The sequence below is a fragment of the Thermobia domestica genome, chromosome 2 (genome assembly GCF_964235325.1).
Source record: "Thermobia domestica chromosome 2, izTheDome1.hap1.1, whole genome shotgun sequence".
NCBI lineage: Eukaryota > Metazoa > Arthropoda > Insecta > Zygentoma > Lepismatidae > Thermobia > Thermobia domestica.
In genome coordinates, this window is record NC_137455.1 from 134,477,127 (window position 1) to 134,489,944 (window position 12,818).

General features: G+C 34.3%; 1 pseudogene across 1 annotated transcript in view; it reads left to right on the forward strand.

The window, feature by feature from the left end:
- The window catches only part of LOC145679184 (myrosinase 1-like), a 99,310-nt pseudogene that overhangs the window by 23,829 nt on the left and 62,663 nt on the right, over positions 1-12,818 (forward strand). The window contains exons 2-3 of the transcript XR_014130489.1: positions 5,076-5,209; positions 12,496-12,630. The product of XR_014130489.1 is annotated as a myrosinase 1-like (transcript). The remainder of the gene's footprint in view (positions 1-5,075; positions 5,210-12,495; positions 12,631-12,818) is intronic.

Below are 12,818 nucleotides of genomic sequence, written 5' to 3' on the forward strand. Positions count from 1 at the left end.
TTACATGTCATAAATGTTGGTGAGTGTTTCCAATATTAAAAAACTGTCATCGCAAAACTGCTACATAATAACAGTGTGTTTAAAGCCATACCACTATTACGTAACCTTCTATCTACACGCAAAAAATATATGTCAATCTACAGTTTTACAATTAATCTAACGGTGCCTTTAACAAAAAACAATTCAGTTCAATTCATCACATTAACTCAACTAATTCCAATTCCACGTTATCTTACATAGCCTTGCTTTTAAATTTAAAATACAACTAAGCATTGCTTCTGTTTTTCCAATTCATCAATTAAGTAAAAGTTTATATTTCATATCCTCTTTCTAATAATAAATTCCAATATTTATTAAGGCCAGGTTGCGGTACCTTAATACTATAACGCGCGCCTCCGGTGCTTCGAATCCCTCATACAATCCCAATCCGCAACAAGTCAAATTTATGCTGCACAAACACCGTATGCGTAAGTTTTCTCGGTTTACTGCCGTTTCCTCCCACTTTATTCATTTCATCATTTTACTCATCTCGCATTATTACCCTTTAGCCTAACCCGAATAAACGTAAAACGTCAAACTTAAAAAATTTCATTTCTATGGCATTCATAAACTTTTATCTTTGCATTGTCTTCTGCTTTCCTCTCCATATGTTCCAACGGTACCTCAGTGCTATAACGCACACCTCTGGTGCGTAAGGTCTCTGATTCAATCCCTAAACATGTAACTTTCTGGTGAACAACATAAGGTCCATGGGTTGTTTCGGGTATTTCTATTTCCTCCCACACTCTCATTCCATCGATTCTTCCATCATCATTCATTTGCCTTAATCGTGCGTCACTCTTAGCCTAAAGGGCATAAACGTGGGACGTCAAAGTTAAAAAATTTCATTTTGTATGGCATTCATAAGCTTTTATCTTTCCATCGTTTCCTGCTTTTCTCTCGATAAACTAGGCTAGACATACTATACTCAATATGTTCCCAACTAAAAGTGATCTTTTCCAACAAGTCAATTAAACATAATAAGCTCCACAGTTTTTCTCTCTTAAGTTTAAAAATAAATAAAATAATTTATTTCTTACCTCAAATCTAGAAATTCCTTTACCAAATGTTCTCAGAATCAATCCAGGAAAAATCTAAAACAAAAATAAGAAAAATAATTTTAATATAAATTCAACACCTCCTGCGCAAACACATAATATTATTCTCTATATAGCATATATATTAAAAGTTTAATAAAAATTACTTGGGTGGTTTACAATTAAGTTCTATGCTATTATATAATTTTAAAAATTAATTCCATCCTCAGCTTTTCAATATTTATCCTTTATTTTTCTTAAAAGTCAACAAATAAAAATAACTTCATATTACAATTTACATTAAAAATGATATTATATTCCCACTTCAATCATCTATAAAAGTTAAGTTCTTTCATTATTTCTTTATAGAATAAATATAAGAAAAACAAAATTCAACTTACCTTCCAAATATAGGTATTTTCTAACAACTAATCGCTCGTTTCCTCAAGTTATCCACAAACACACTATCGCCAACTAAACTCTAAATGAAAATAAGCGTGTTCTCCAAAACAGCATATTTATATTTTTCACAAATAAAAGGGTGAAACTAACGCCAAACATTTTACGCTTTCTTTTTTTCAAATCTTAGCGTCCCCTGCAAACACTTACGTCCAATTACTGTATGTCTTAAAGCAATTTTTTCTCTGTAAAAGGCAAAATTCTTTTAAAAGGTTGCCCCCACCTACAAACCCTCTTCCATACAACAGAAAATTTACGCAACTATCTCTCTACAAACAATAAATTCTCACATAAAAGAAACTCTACCCCTTAAATTCAGCTTGTAGGGTCTAGATATTTCACAATAGCCAAAAAATACAATACACTTTTTCTAGGTTCTGCAAAACGAAAACGAAACCAAAGGTTTCCCCTTTTCAGTTTATTATCTTATTCACCACTGCAAGAGCTCTTTTCCGTCTCTCTGTAAATATGGCACCATACGTTAACATTTTTTCAACTAAAAATCTAACTTACATTCCATTACAACATGCTCCTTCAATACTAAGGCGTTCAGCTCTCGTGCTTGAAGTCTCAGCTTCAATCACAGCTTGCATTATATACATATCCTAATATACACCCATTATAATCATATTCTTTCACTAATACATATCTATAATTCATGCTATACAATATTCCATCTAATATGGCAGGGGTTCAATCACTGCCACCAACAAGTAAACTTTATGATAAACAAACACTGTGCTCGTGGGTTTTCTCGGGATTCTCCCGTTTTCATCATTTCACTCATCTCTCATTATCATCGTCTCCTTTAGCCTAACCCGCATACGCATCAAAGGTATGCGCCCTAGCTACTAGGTCAATGTAAAAAAGCATCTAAATACTCTCATCTTGCATTTTCTCGCAATTCTCCCGTTTCCTCCCACTTTCTCATTTCACCATTTTACTCATCTCTCATTATCATCGTCTCCTTTAGCCTAACCCGCACACGCATCAAAGGTGTGCGCCCTAGCTACTACGTCAGTGTAAAAAAAGCATTTAACTACTCTCATCTTGCATTTTCTCGCAATTCTCCCGTTTCCTCCCACTTTCTCATTTCACCATTTTACTCATTACTCATCACCATCTCCCTTAGCCTAACCGGAATAATCATGGAACGTAAACTCAAAGATTTCATTTTCAATATTCCAACTACAAAAATATAAGTTTGTAATCATCAGTATTATACCCTTATTATTCACTAATCCATGTCTCATATAGCTTCGCTGTTCAAACCAACGCAAAACTAACATCAAGTCAAGTCAAAATCCATTCAATTCATATTTTGTTCCTTCCAATTCTCAAAATATTCATGTTTCTTCCCAACAATATTAATCCATTTATCACATCACTAATAAAATATTTATCTTTAATGTTTCACACATCCATGGTTCAATCCTCAGCTCGCACCATATATATTTTCCCACATTTTAATCTATTTTTTCTCAACTATAATATAGTATCTACCCAATCTTATCTCTTTTCATCTTCATCTTTTCCACTATATGGCATAAAAATTCATATAAATTAAAACTCCAAACAAATCCATAACCCCGAAATATCTAAATTTTTACTACAAATATTCTCTTATTTTCCACGTAAGTTTCTCACACTCCTTTTCAAAACGACAAAAATCCATTCACGGTAGTAACCCTAACTTCAACAATACTTTTTTTCTTTTTTTTTTCATTCTTTTCTCCCTCTGTTAAACCAATGGCATAATAGCATTCTTATTCGCAACCTCTCTTTTTTTTAAAGCAGAAGATTCACTATTCTTTAAAGTTAACAAGAATCTTTTCCAGAAAAAGGTTTTTCTTTTTCATACTATTAGGGTAGAAAACATGCTAAATGGAACATTTTTCTGTCTAACAAGTCAAAAAATCTTTTTTTCTAAAAAGAGTTACACATACAGGGGGTCTCAACCGTCAACAATAAATGTCACATACATTTTCTCAAATAACTTTCACAAGTGACATCTACATGCTAACAACTCAAAAGGGTTACACATACAAGGGGGTTCGCAAGCAACATGACGTTTTCTCATCCACACAAAAATGTTTCGCTTTCTATTCTAGTAATTTTCACTCTACGTGCCAAGGTCCTTAACTATTGCCTAACAACTCGCACGCCAATTAAAACCAACCCTTTGCTCAAAAGGAAAGTACAGTTCCCATGCAATCTTATGTCCCGTCTCTCAGTATGGGGCATTCCAATAACTTTTTACAAAGTAACATGTAACTATCTCTTTCTTAAAATCTCTGTCCTTCAGTATAATAAATGCTATTTCTCCATAGGGTGCAATTCTCAGCTCAAATTAAACAAGGTCTTTTACTCAAAAAACGACATTAGAGTTCGCCCCTCCAAAAAACCTGGACCACCCAAAATTACAACACAGCTGCGTCTCTTTCCTTTCTTTACTTCACCTCAAAGGGTTCTCTCCCTCCCCCGCCATCCTTACCTAACATTCAATGTCTTTTAACATTTGTTCTTTATCGAGATTTTACCATGTTTTCTAAATACATGAAACTAAATTATTTGACATGTCTGTCTCACTTCCTGCTGTTAAAGTATTATCCGACATCTATATCTCACTTTTAAATGACAGTATCTTCTTTCTTTTATTCACAAAATAGTGAAATTACGTGAGACTTACAAAAAAGCTTGTCAATTTCAAATTCTAACCTTTCCTATTGTGTTTCCCATGTTTCTAAAAGTTATTTCACATGTCTTTCTCACATCCTGCTGTTAGACTATTTTCACACATCTATATGTCACTTTCAAGTGACAGTTTCTTCTTTCTTTTAATGACAGAATGACGAAATTACGTGACAGTTCCATAAGAGCTTCTCAATTACGTATACAAAAGATTCCTATTGATTTAACAAAGGTATCACGTCGATTGGAATGTTTACATATTACACCAAGACTACTGTAATGCATGCAGGATTCGTCATTAGTCATAGTGGTATTTAGTAACGTCTTCGAATCTCTTGTGCATGATTCAATTTATATAGGCTATATGTTTGCAATTTCCCAGAATAGTAGAAATATTTATTGACTTATTTATAATAAAGAAAAGAACTGAATAAAATTATTTGTTTAAAAGATTGGATATAAACCTGAGAATAAAAATAAAAATTACAGAAAAAATGCGTTATGTAACGAAGACGTAAATCCCCTCCTCCCCCTTGTTACACTTCGTAACACAAGGACTAACCCCTCCCCCTTTTGTAGCGTTACATAACATGTGGACAACCCCATATAGCATATGCGTCAAAAATGTATGGATTTCTCAATATACATTTTTGAAAGTGTCTATACATTTTCAAACATTTCTGATGGTTGGTTTGTTCATCTGACGGTAAGCTTATAGGGAGATTGTTGCAAAATTATTATAAAAGCCTGATTATTACTATGTAAAAGACATTATGGATAATTTGATTGTAAGAATTAACCAAAAGTAACATTTTACAAGTAAAACTGTTGGGAAAATTCATTTTGCAGGAAAGGGAGAAAGTATGTGGGATCGATTGGTACACGAACATCCCGAGAAAATAATTGATGGAACAAATGCTGACGTAGCTGCGGATTCATATCATTTATATCTAGAAGATGTTCGAGCGCTGAAGGAAGTTGGTGTAAGTATGTATAGTTAAATGATCGTACAAAGTTTAGGACAGATAGAGCAAGTTTTTTTCTCATGAAGAAATAAATAACAAGTCTACAGTAGTTGTAAAAGATCTAGGGTTGCCAAATCTTACATTTTCCCATAAGTTTTACGTTATGTTTTTATTTTCTACTTAAAATGTTTTTTCCTTTATTTAAATAAGATAAATTATAGTTGTGGTTACTCTCAAAATGTTTTCGTAAGTTAGTGCGTTTTTTTCTTAATTATCTTCCTTCAATTTAATGTCCCACGATTATGCCTTTTAGGTTAAGGAAGACGATGATTAAGGCAAAGGAATAACAATTGAAGAATTGGTAGAATGATAATATGGGAGGAAACAGGAGTAATCTGAGAAACTTCAGAGACATGATGTTGTCCACCACAAACTTACTTGGCCGAGATGGAACCAGGAAGTCCACGCACAAGAGAGAAGCGCTCTACAACTGAGCTACCGTGCACCCTTTTTCTTAATTAGAGAAACTGATTTCTCACGTACTGTCAACAACGCAACCCAATGATATAACTTAGTATTCACAGAGAAAATAGAACAGGTTGCGTCTTTATCTTCTATCTAACCAGCATCCTAACCTTACTTCTAAGAATTTGGTTTTAGCATCTTAGCCTTCATCTGTCAAAACCGTTTTGATCATGTTGCAGTTTCAACCGATCGTGATATATTGATGTCAGGAACAGAAGCCTAATACCCTCCTTGAGAAATGCTGAGTGTGCCATTGGTTGCCTATATTATTAAAGATATAGACATTTTCAGTAATTATGCTATCAATATGTTTGTCATATCTCTATATAAAATATAATACTCCTGTTTCTGTGTTCTATAAAAAAACAAATATATTAAACGTATTCATCAAATGCACATATAGAATTCCAATTAGTGCAAAATTTTTGTAGAGTTCAATTTTATAGAAAATTAAAATGTGAAAGAAAAACATTTGTAAGCGATATATATATATATATATTTTTAAAACGCGTTTTGCACCTCAAGAACAAAATGCAATACAAATTGAAATAGAGCAATAAGGAAGCACTTTATGACATAGTTAAATTATAACGAACTGTTCATTTAATGTATTAATATTATAGAATGAGAAGCAGGTCCTGTATGACAGCTAAATTATAACAAATTTCCTGTAATATAACATTTTGTAGTACATGCAATGATATAGTAGTTGCTAGTAAGAAAATAATATTGCAATAGATTTTCTAGATACACAGCATATTTCTAAATATAATTCTAGTATAAACCCAACATTTTCTACGAGCAAAAGTTCTTAAGTATAATATTTGCGGTATAGTATTTTGGTTTGTTTTCCTTCGGGTCGCTGTGGCTTAATGCATGTGATACTTGGTTCGATCCCAACTCGCGCCAAGTGAGCTTTGTGGTGAACAAATTACATAATTAGATTCTAATTATAATATTTATATCTTCCGCTTATCTTCGCGACCCCGATGAAACTCTCGCGAAACCCCCTAGGGGTAGCGATCCCCAGGTTGAGAAATCATGCTCTAGTTAATAACATTCCAGAGTTGTGAACCTGGATACTGGATACGATTGCGACAGTAACAAGAGACGTTGGAGAAAACATGGCAAAAATTAAATACAGACAATATATTGTTCGTACTACTAATGGGGCACATGTGGAGGTGGTATTAGTGTGTAGAAAATCTGAGAGTTTTTTCTTGAGTTCTGTGAAATTTAATTGCCCTATCATTCACTTTCTTTTCAACGATTCATTGAAATTAGGGAGATTTGAATGGAACCTCCTACATAAATATGTGCGTAAGTGCAGACATCACATGTTACAAAATTTATTGTATTGGTATAGATTAAAACTGCACTCTATTAGAAAATTTACATAAATGTCCTTTAAGAAGAAATCCACTAGAGTATCTATTTACTTAATAAAAATACTCTACAGAAAGGACAATTATATTTGACCACACACATACTATATAATGCTTCAAAGCATCTGTAACATCTCATTGTAGTAATATTGTGTGCCCCGTATAAATGTGTGTGTTTGTTCTAGTAGAATGCTTTTGCTCTTTTGGAGATAAGCTAAACTAAGAGACCTCCCCTTGTGGGATAAAGAATTCTGGTACGAGAAACAAAGATGAAAATTATTCAATGCAGGACGATAAACCTGTCAAACAACAGAAAAGTTATCACCAGAGGTTTAAGTTCACAGCCACGCACTGAGGAGGGGGGCGAGGGGAACTGAACATCTGACACTGGTGAGCGATGCAGGTTCATTTGTGTGAAAGAAAGAGGGGAACTGAACATCTGACACTGGTGAGCTATGCAGGTTCATTTGTGTGAAAGAAAGAAAGAAAGAAAGTGTGTGTTGACTAAATTTATTTAGCCTCTCCCACAATAACTATAAACTTTATATAAATTCCAAACGCAACGTCTTCTGCAAAGATTTGATTCATTGAAATTTGAAACAAAGTATTGTATGCATTAACAACGATCAAATTTATTCGGCACAAGAGTCAATTTTGTATAACATTTGGACAGTATCATTTGAATTTCGATATATTGTGGATTTTCTTGAAAGCAAAGAATTATTAAAATGCAATAGTGGTCTAAAAACAATAATTATAAAACGAGAAACACAGGCTTGCAGTAGCGTCATTTCAAATTTTGCCAGGGAGGGGGAGGGGAAGGCTTGTCCACGTTTTTCTTAGTACACTAGTATATAATTGATTTTAAAAAATACTGTATGTTTCTTAAATTTATGAGGACGATTGTAACCCCCCGCTGCTCTTCTTTAATGATGCCTCTGGCTTAAAGTTGTTCATTGTCTTCTAAAAAATTAATTCAAACTTAAATTAGGCAGCTAGTACAACCGAAACACTAACTTCTAAGCTACACTGTAGATTTCTATCAGGAATTGAGGTATATTTTGTAATTTGTGTTTTATTTATGGAAATGTGGAAGTTGATTAGATCAGATTCACAATTGCTATTTATGTCAAACTGTCCTCGTCCATCTATCAGAACTCAAGCTAAAATTTTAAATTAATGCGGAGCAACTGAAATTTTATTGTTCCAAAGATAATCATTGTGAGAAACATTTTTTTAAAAATTAATTATCGGTAAATACCATTTTGAAAAAATGTTCAAGAAACTATTTCGGAAATTCGTATTTGCGGTAAAAAAAAAAAAAACTTTAGATTGATTTACTATATTATAAGTAAGTACAGTTGCTTATGTGTATTACTGCATCAGATATTGAAATTTCATCGTGAGTAACGCATTTTCCTTTCTCTTTACAAGTATTTTGAGACATTAGGTTGGTTAATTGCCGTACCATGGAGTTTTAATCTTTTCCCCTTCGTTACATCTGTTACGCAGATTCTAATATGATTTGGATTTACGTTTTCACGTCTGGGAGGCATTCGTTCCACACCAAACATATTCTCCCACTTTTGTACACACTTTCAGGGACGAGAACATCAGTTTCATCAAAAATAGATTTTACATGGTCAATGACACGATTTTCATCAAATTACGACTTATCTACTAGCAGTTTCTGAGGTACTTGCTCTATCTTCGTGGAGCGTTTTGGCTCACTTATTACTAAAAAGAAGTTTCTAAAAACTATTCAGCATCTGTTCCCATTTTCCAGCCACTAATCAAGCATCTATATACACAACCATGGTAAATTTTCAGGACTTTTTGATACAGGAAAATCAAGAGTGTGGAACTCTGTGGAGTGACAAAGGAACTACAGTTGTAATTTCCTAATAAGTTTGAAAATATCTTTTTTTGGACTGGGTTAATTTCATACAGCTAAAATCATAATAACCTATCTTGGACTATATCTCAAATCTAGTGAAATATTTGAAGCATTAGTGGAGGGTGAAGTATTTGGTCCTAAAGTGGTCGAAAGTGCAATACAAGGTAATCATTACTATAGAGGAGTTCGTGACATGAACATAATAGTAGGAGCTGTAGAACGAATCGAGTTTCAACAGTTTTTCATGAAATCTGAAAAGAGGCCACCAGAGTAAAGGAAAGCCAAACATTATTGATGTGAAGCGGAAAACTTCTAATTCTGAGAGCAAAATTGATATATCAAGATATCGTGGCTACTCAATTAAGAAACTTTTAACATTTGAGCTAACACCAGCGTCATTCTTTATGGCCAAAAATGGCAATCTGATAAAATCAAACAAATCAGAATCAGTGAAAGAGCTTGAAATAAAAATAAAAAAACACGTTCCAATGCCATCCAAACACATCCTGCATAGGATTTGATTTTATGGTTCATGCTTGCTGCATAGCTGCTACTGCTGTAAATTCAATGAAAAGCTTTGGCAATTTCGCTGAGAGTATGCTAAAGAAGATAATTTACCTCTCAAATCGTCCAAAAGGGATGATATTGTCTTTTATATTTACAAAGATGATAGTATAAAAGCTGAAAAAAAGATTGAGACGAATTAAAAAGGACCCAATTAACATAATTTCAAGCAGTGTTACACCTTTACCTAAATACATGGTTGCATTTTGTGCTTCAATTCAAACCAAAACACAATTTCAACAATTCTGTAGAATATTTTATTCAATAAAACGACAGACCTTCAAGTAAAATAGTTTATTTTATTGATATGGATGGAGAACAAGCTCACAAATTAGAAGAAAACAATGCGATAGAAGAATATTTCAGTGTAGTACCCTTCAAGAAGCCGATGAAAGAATATTTCTTCACATAAATCATATTGCAAGTACCGTTGAGAGTGTGTTGATAGCATTAGTAGACACAGATGTGTTTGTTTGTGCTGTTTATTATTTTCATAAGGAGTTTCAACCGAATGGCGTAAACGCATTTCGGACCTTTTCTGGGAATGGACAATCTACAAGATATATCCCAGTATACGATTTATGTCAAACTCTTTCAATACAAGTTATTGAAGTACTTCTTGCAATTCGTTCCAGGCCGGTAGCCAGCCCAAGAATGTAGAGGGGACTGGTAGAAGTTAGGGGCCCCAACCTAACCATATTATAGTTCATTTGTAAGCCTACCGTGAAAAGTTTAGGGAGCAAGCAAAATTTAGGGGCGGGCCAGTCCCCCTAGATCTCCCCGTGGATACGGGCCCGATTCGTTCTCTGAGTGGATGTGATAATACCAGCAAATTTGGTATAAAACAAGCAACTTTAAAGCTGGCAGAAGATTATTCATACTTGATTAAAGACTTCGGAAAAAATGAACTATCAAACTCAATAACTGAAAATGCTGAAGAGCTTTTCTAGTACGGCATTACATATCGAGAGGGCATATTTACAATCTAACTAATGATACAGTCTGTTTACAGATCTACGCGGTATACATAACCTTATTGAATATGGATATGTGAATTTTGAATTAGGATGTATTTCTCAAATTACCGCACTATCGTACACCTTCCTCCTGACTTCCCTCACATTTCTACTTATCAGAAGAATGTAATAGCATGTTCCAGATTCTGTACTTGTGAACTTTCAAATTGCCACAATGAGTGGAATTAGCTAGCTTCTGTTATATTATATATAGAGATTAGACTCCATTAATAACCATTCACTGCTTCTAGTTTTAATAGGCCTAATTATAATCTTTCCTACGTTTAAGATTGTGTAAGTTATCAAAATGTATATTTTATCATAGTTATGTTGCAAAGAATGCAGTGCTTTAATTAATAAAGCTTTTTATAATCTTTAAAACTATTTTTTCTTTTAAAACTGTTTGCACATTATCCAAAAATATGTACTGATTAATTTTGGTCCTTTGGAATTTTGAGCTAAAAGCAATAGTTTCGGAGATATAGGCTATTTTTCACCAACGTTAAACATTAGCTGGCCGCCATATTGGCGGCCATTTTGGGAGAAACCTCCCCGTACCAGAAATGCGTACCCAAGCTAAAGACTATCCTTAGGCATATAGGAAACAAGTTTTGAAGAGAAATTTTCTATACACCTCCGTGCAACAGTCGTCAGTAGTATGGCTCCTAGACTAAAGTGGGAAAATAACAGTGAAACCAGAAACAAACTTCAAGGGGTGGGCACTCACACCTCATTAAAGATGTTGGTCTTCGTAGAGTGTCAAGGTTGATACAAGGATAAAGCGCAAACAGTGAACAAAGCACGAGTGTGTTTGAGCAAACAATTCATCATACACTGTCAGATATGTGCCTCCACAGCCAACGTCCCACACTTGTACCAATACGATTACGATTGTCGATTACGACTGAAATGGCACGCGCTCATCGTCATTGGACTACCGAGCAGTACCACATTGTACTATGCGATGATTTACGATACTTCCTTCACCACATCGATGGCTGAGTCAGAAACCGATGTCTTCCAGGAGAATATTTGCTCGAAACGTGCACAATAGGACGATAAGCCAGTGGTGGTGGCTCCATTATGATTTAAGGAATCATCACACATTACATGGACCAGGCAATACGCGTGGAAGTTATTACGACGATTCCTAGCTACTTGTATCAGCAGCTTATTGCTCATCATGTACAGCCATTCATGTCGGCTATGTTTCCAGCTGACAATGACATATCTTTCAGCAATACAACGCTCCTTGTCACAAAACCAACGTCGTGCTGTAACGGTTAAGGAGCACTGTTATGAATTACAATTGCTGCAATGGTCCCAAACTCAGTCACTCTTAATCCAATTTAACACCTCTGGGATGTCATTGAACGTCAGATTCGAGATGATAGTCCTCTCCGCGGAATTTACACGACTTATGTGTGTAGATGTGATATACCATACCTCCAACTAGCTACGAAGTCCTTAATATAATGCTTCCATGCCAAACCGCATTGCTGCTGTCCTGCGAGCCAAAGGTGGACATACCAGATATTAGGTAGGTAGTATGCCGATGAGTGAATTTTGAGATCTTTACTTAAAGAATGAATTTATGTGATTATTATTATTGGGGGCACATTGGGTCAGTGGTAGAGCGATCATCTCTGATGCGAGGGTTCCTTGGCGCGATCCCAGTATATGTGAGTTCATGGCGGAAAAGATCGTGTTCGCGGATTTTTCGAGGTTCTTCTGCATTATCATTTTATCAATTATTTCATAATCCTTCAGTTTCGTTAATCATTTCGTTTCTTTTAGCTCAAAGGGTATACCTATGGGACGTAACACTAGAAGTTTCATTCCGTATTATTCTTTATTTTGTTAGAAAAGAATATTGAAAAACAGTTTCACAATTTTCACAGTTTCACAATTTTTCAGGTGAACTTCTATTGATTGTCAATCTCATGGCCAAGAATATTGCCAACTGGAGCTATTGACGTCATCAACCAAGATGGCATTGATTATTACAATAACGTAATTAATGCGCTGCTCGAGAATAACATCCAACCCATGGTAAGTTTTAAACCATCATCTTATATTTCAACTAATATTAATTTTTTTATTAAAATCATCAATATAATTAGTATATGTGATAAGACTTACCTACACCAAAATTACGTACCGTTTTGCCATAGTTGAAAAACTAAGAATAGATTAATATAATTATACATTAATTTATTTTAAAGTTTAACTGTTGTCTC